The sequence below is a fragment of the Rutilus rutilus genome (genome assembly GCF_951802725.1).
Source record: "Rutilus rutilus genome assembly, chromosome: 3".
NCBI lineage: Eukaryota > Metazoa > Chordata > Actinopteri > Cypriniformes > Leuciscidae > Rutilus > Rutilus rutilus.
This window is the reverse complement of record NC_140211.1, coordinates 28,255,811-28,262,503: the sequence shown is the minus strand read 5'-3', so window position 1 is coordinate 28,262,503 and position 6,693 is coordinate 28,255,811.

Genomic DNA, 6,693 nt, shown 5'->3' with positions numbered 1-6,693 from the left:
CTCTATGATGCATTAATGACATAAAATAAATCTAAATGTATTAGTCAACTTTGTTTCTCCAAACAAATCCTTTATCATCTTGAAAACGTGCAGTAATTGACAGTTGAATGTTTGAAGAAAAAAAACTTTTTAATGTGGAAAGATACTAGCGCTTTGAAAAGCAGTCAGTTAAATGACACACTGAGAAGTGAGAACACAGTTCCAGTATCCTAAATTGCATATTGTGACATTCATTGTAGAAGTGCTTTTGCAACTTGAACATTCCCTGGAATTTAAACCCTATGCAAAACATGGTTCCTGGAATCACATATTCATAATGAATAATTAGAACCTAAATTTAGTTGTGACTGAGTTAAACAACATACTAGGGGTGTGATGAGATCTTGTGCCATGAAATTTCACAATATTATAACGTGAGGTAAAAAGTGGCAAAAGTGGTTTTGCAGCAAAACCTTTTTAAAGTGCTTGTTTTTGTTCTTGTTCTGGTCAGTTATTCTGTCTTTTACTGCATGGTAATTCATACTCAGAAAGTAAATCTGAAGTGACATTCATAACAAGATGATTAAATCATTTCAAAATGCACCCTCATTGTTTTGCATTTTGTGACTAAATGTGACTCGAACAAAACTATTTTTCCAGTCATAAATTTCATCTTTGAAGATTTCTTGAAAATAGAGTTAAAATATCATCTCGTTCTCGTGAACCTAACAATTGTGTATTTTCTCGTCTCGTGTATCATCACCCCTACAAGATACATTTTTTAACGGCTTTAATTATTTTAAAAGCACAAACAGGGGAAATGATTTGATGAAAACGTTTTTTAGTAAGATTTTTAGCAAATTTTTGTTAAAATCTCTTAAGAGTTTTTGGTTTCAGGTGTACTTTTATCAATGTGGTGAGAATGCTTTATAATGACATTAACTCTTCTGGTTGGTTTGCAAACTACTAAACATTTTAATTGTGATAGAGGAGTATATCAAGGTTGCCCCATTTCCTTGTTCTTTAAGTTGTTTAAAAGATATTTCTGTATTTGGCAAAGAATTTAAAATATATTAACTAGCCGATGATACTACTTTATTTCTTAAAGACCAATGTCAAATTCCCTTGAGTTTTGATATTATTAAATCTTTCTCTGAAGCCTCAAGCTTATATCGAAACTTATCAAAGTGTGAACTATTTTGTCATTATGATGCTCAAGAATCATATGCATAATATACCTGTGAAAAACTATGTCAAGTACCTGATGATTTTTCTTAGCAAAGATAGATCGATTCACCTGCAACTTTATTTTTCACCTAAAATAATAAATACTAGAACTATACTTTAATTGTTGGCTACAACGAGACCTGTCAATCTATGGTAGAGTTCTTATATCTAAAACCAAGAGTCTGTACATCTGTACCGTTGTGTCTATCCCTCCTTATCTATATTTGTTTGTGACAAAATGTGTGCAGACATGAACAAAATATTATTCACTTTGATCTGGAAGAACAAATCGCACAAAGTTAGAAAATCTGTTTTGACTAATAGAAGTGCTGAGGTTGGACTTGAAGTCTTGGATTTTAAAGAATTAGTTAGCTCCTTTAGAATTTTTACTTTAGAAATTACTCCATTTGGTACTATATCCCCAATGCCATGTTTCATAGATTAGGTGATTTAGATTTTCTAAAATTAAATTTCACCCCTTCTAAATGACCAATCTCTCTCTCAATTTCATCGAAAAGCTTTACTTGCATGGATATTGCACATTTTTCTGTCCACAAATTTTTGGGGGGGAATAATTTGAACATTTTAATCTGAAACAAATTCTTGGTGGTTTAGATTGAGGTATTGTTTTGATGGCAGTATACTGGAGTATAAAGAATTTATGACTGTATAATTTTCCTCAATGTCATCAATGCTTTGTCTCCAAGTTGTACACTTATTTAAAACTTTCATTTGCTTTAATGAGAGAAAAACAATTATGCCTAAACTTTTATTGGATGGATTGAGTCTTCTTGATAAAAAAAGTTACAATAAATATATGAAAGTGACATGTGAAGGCCAAGTATGGTAACCCATACTCGTAATTTATCCATTTAACCCATCCAAGTTAGTGCACATATATTAGGAGCAGTGTAGTGAGTAGTGAACACACACACACACACACACACACACACACACACTGCAAACTCAGATACACACCCAGTGGGCAGCCATTATGCTGTGGCACCCAGGTTAGTTGCCTTGCTCAAGGGCACCTCAGTAATTTCCTGCTAGTACTGGAATCGAATCATCAACCTTTGGGTTACAAGTCAAACTCGCTAAATAAAGCAATTGGGAATTTAAGCTATATCTATCTACTTTTATATTCTGTTTGAAATTTTTCATTGAAAGATATATATATTTTTTATTTTATTGGGAGTAACCATGCTATTGAACTTTTTCATTTGGTCTGTATTGAAATGTTTTTATTCACAAAAACAAATTTCTCAAGACTGCCTAGATTTGATGTTTTTCTTGCTGAAATTTCACTCATTAATAATAAGAATAATTCCAAGTTTCTTAACAATTATTACCTTTTCTTTTTTTTTCTTTTTTTTGATTTAGGTGTTTTTTAGGTGCCTGTATTTTCTTTCTCTTTCTCTTTTTCCTTTCATTTTATAGTCTTTTCATTTCAATGCAGTGCTGTTTCTTCTTTTTGCATGAAAAAACAACAACAACGTAGACAGACCAGGTGTTATGACTGTGTGTAAAAAAACAACAAAAAAAACATTTTTGTGTAGTTTAGAGGGAAAATCGTCTCGGGTTACTAATGTAACCATGGTTCCCTGTGAAGGGGAACGAGACACTGCGTCCTAGGATGCTTATGGGGAATGCATCCGGCATGACCGGTGTCTGAAGCACGTGTCAAGTAACAATGGCAACAAGCCTTGACAAAAATAAAGTATTTGACAGAAATAAAGTATTTGTGCGTGAGTGAGTGAGTAAGCGGTCATAACTCCTTTATACAGATTTGTTTCCTTTGACCTTCGCCTTGGATGGTATGCGTTTGCTTTAGTGTATTATTGAAGCATGTGTCAAAACACGACAAAAACATTGGCCCGGTGACAGCCTATGACGTCACTACCGGTGCGACGAGTATAAAAGGGTGCCTGTAGTACACGGCAGCTACTTCTTTTGTCTGAAGGAGACGTGGGCAGGCATACCCGAAGCATAGTAGCGGGATGTAGTGTCTTGTTCCCCTTCTCAGGGAACCATGGTTACATTCGTAACCCGAGACGTTCCCTTTCAAATGGGAACTCGCACTGCGTCCTTACCGTCCTAGGACAATTATGGGGACAAATACCCACTCCGCCATGCTGAAGGAATGAGTGCTGTGAACGGAACTAATCTGGAGTTACAGTTCCCCGTCCTAGCGGTATGCACCAGCGGTCGTCGTGACTATTTCCCAGGCCCAGAAACCCTGGCTACAAAGGGCAGCTTAGCTCAGGCCGTGGTATTAAAAAATACCTTCAAGGGAATATGGCCGGGTATAAAGAATATCCTGCCAGTCGCTGCAGGGGATACACCCCTGATGAAGGGAGACCTATCAACACTCAGGGGAGCTCTAAGAGTGGAGGCCTCTACATTCTACGCTAAAGCCTGTTTTATACTTCTGCGTCGAACTGCCGCCGTAGCTACGTCGTAGGCTGTGTGTAGCGCGCGTACCCTGACGTGCACCTCTCCAAAAATGTAACAACGCGTCAATTCTACGCGGACACAAGCGCTGTGATTGGTCTGCCAGAACCCCTCCCTCGGGGTTTCATGCTCCCCAGGTGCGCGTCAACGCAGACAACGACACAGAAGTATAAATTAAAACCAACACGTTGCCTACGGCGTATAGGCTCCGGCGTAGGTCCGACGCAGAAGTATAATGAGGCCTTAAGAGATCTGGGTAGTGGAGGTCTCAGCATGACGACTCTCTCAATCGAGAGAAAACCTAACAACCCAGACCAAGTCGGGCCAGGCCCCTTAGAGGCGAGGTATAGGTCTTAAAGGCTGCAGACTGCGTCTTCGCCTCCACTGAACATCTGGACCACTGTCTCAACAGATGTGGCAAAAAGTTCAGATGGCGATACGGCACATTTCTTTCTATTTCTCCCCGATGGTCTGCCAGGTTCACCCAGAGATGCCTCTCCGTGGCCACCATTGTCGCCATCGACCGGCCGATTGTGGCAGCAGTTTGTTTGGTGGTGTGAAGAGCAAGGTCTGTAGTGTGACGCAGTTGTGCTATTGCCTCAGAAGGGAGGCCTTGACCTTGGTCCAGGTCTTTCAGCAGATCGGCCTGGTAAGCCTGCAACACAGCCGCTGTGTGCAGAGCAGCCCCGGCCTGACCCACTGCCGCGTACGCTCTGCCATTCAAACATGACGCCTCACGCAGTGGTTTGGTTGGCAGTGTGGGAGCCTCCCCCAGCAAGAGATAGTTAGCCAGTGTCTCCTCAACTGGTGGTATCAACTTACAGTGGGGAGAACAAGGATTTCATACACTGCCGATTTTGCAGGTTTTCCTCTGTAAGTCTGTAATTTTTATCATATGTACTCTTCAACTGTGAGTGACGGAATCTAAAACAAAAATCCAGAAAATCACATTGTATGATTTTTAAGTAATTAATTTGCATTTTATTGCATGACATGAGTATTTGATATATCAGAAAAGCAGAACTTAATATTTGGTACAGAAACTTTTGTTTGCAATTACAGGGATCATAGGTTTCCTGTAGTTCTTGACCAGGTTTGCACACACTGCAGCAGGGATTTTGGCCCACTCCTCCATACAGACCTTCTCCAGATCCTTCAGGTTTCGGGGCTGTCGCTGGGCAATACGGACTTTCAGCTCCCTCCAAAGATTTTCTATTGGGTTCAGGTCTGGAGACTGGCTAGGCCACTCCAGGACCTTGAGATGCTTCTTACGGAGCCACTCCTTAGTTTCCCTGGCTGTGTGTTTCGGGTCGTGGTCATGCTGGAAGACCCAGCCATGACCCATCTTCAATGCTCTTACTAAGGGAAGGAGGTTGTTGGCCAAGATCTCGCGATACATGGCCCCATCCATCCTCCCCTCAATACGGTGCAGTCATCCTGCAGAAAAGCATCCCCAAAGAATGATGTTTCCACCTCCATACCTCACGGTTGGGATGGTGTTCCTTCTTCTTCCTCCAAACACGGCGAGTGGAGTTTAGACCAAAAAGCTCTATTTTTGTCTCATCAGACCACATGACCGTCTCCCATTCCTCCTCTGGATCATCCAGATGGTCATTGGCAAACTTCAGACGGGCCTGGACATGCGCTGGCTTGAGCAGGGGGACCTTGCATGCGCTGCAGGATTTTAATCCATGATGGCGTTGTGTTACTAATGGTTTTCTTTGAGACTGTGGTCCCAGCTCTCTTCAGGTCATTGACCACGTCCTGCCGTGTAGTTCTGGGCTGATCCCTCACCTTCCTCATGATCATTGATACCCCACGAGGTGAGATCTTGCATGGTGCCCCAGACCGAGGGAGATTGACCGTCATCTTGAACTTCTTCCATTTTCTAATAATTGTGCCAACAGTTGTTGCCTTCTCACCAAGCTGCTTGCCTATTGTCCTGTAGCCCATCCCAGCCTTGTGCAGGTCTACAATTTTATCCCTGATGTCCTTACACAGCTCTCTGGTCTTGGCCATTGTGGAGAGGTTGGAGTCTGTTTGATTGTGTGGACAGGTGTCTTTTATACAGGTAACGAGTTCAAACAGGTGCAGTTAATACAGGTAATGAGTGGAGAACAGGAGGGCTACTTAAAGAAAAACTAACAGGTCTGTGAGAGCTGGAATTCTTACTGGTTGGTAATCAAATACTTATGTCATGCAATAAAATGCAAATTAATTATTTAAAAATCATACAATGTGATTTTCTGGATTTTTGTTTTAGATTCCGTCTCTCACAGTTGAAGTGTACCTATGTTAAAATTACAGACTTCTACATGCTTTGTAAGTAGGAAAACCTGCAAAATCGGCAGTGTATCAAATACTTGTTCTCCCCACTGTATATCCATGTTCATGCATCCCCTCCACTCTAGCATAATTTGCAAGCTGAAATGGGTGAATACAGCCGAATATGGTTTCCTCCACGATCTTTCCACCTCAGCGTGCAGATCGGGATGAAACGGAAGGCTCACGAGTGCTGGGAGATTATGGCCGGAAAGATATCGCTTGTCTAAGTAACTGCGAGCGAGCGACCATCTCTCGCGCCGCCACGGCAGATCTAATCTGTTTGTGGCGTGAGACATAAACCTCCAGCAACTCGTACGCAGGGCAGGCAGGCTGCGAGGATTAAGAAACAACATTGTCCTCAACAGCCACATCCTACTCTTCTTGGCTTGAAGCCAGAAGCGCACTCGCTGCCGGATCAGAGGATACGAGCGATAATACATCCTCGTCCAGCAGCTCGCCTTCGTCAGCCACAGAAGAATGAGAAATAGCCATACCTTTCTCGATTTCCTCAGCTAGCTCCATCTAAGAAACCCACAATCTCAGTTTCCTCTTCTCCTTAGCTGAACCAGGTCCTGATCCGCAGGGTGGATGATTGTCTTAATTCCCTTGAGAAAAGGGACAAACAAGAGCGGAGTTTCTTAATAAAGAAACTCTCGCAATGCTCGCATTCAGTCCCTTCAAGGACTGAGCGAGCATTCTCCTCGCCCA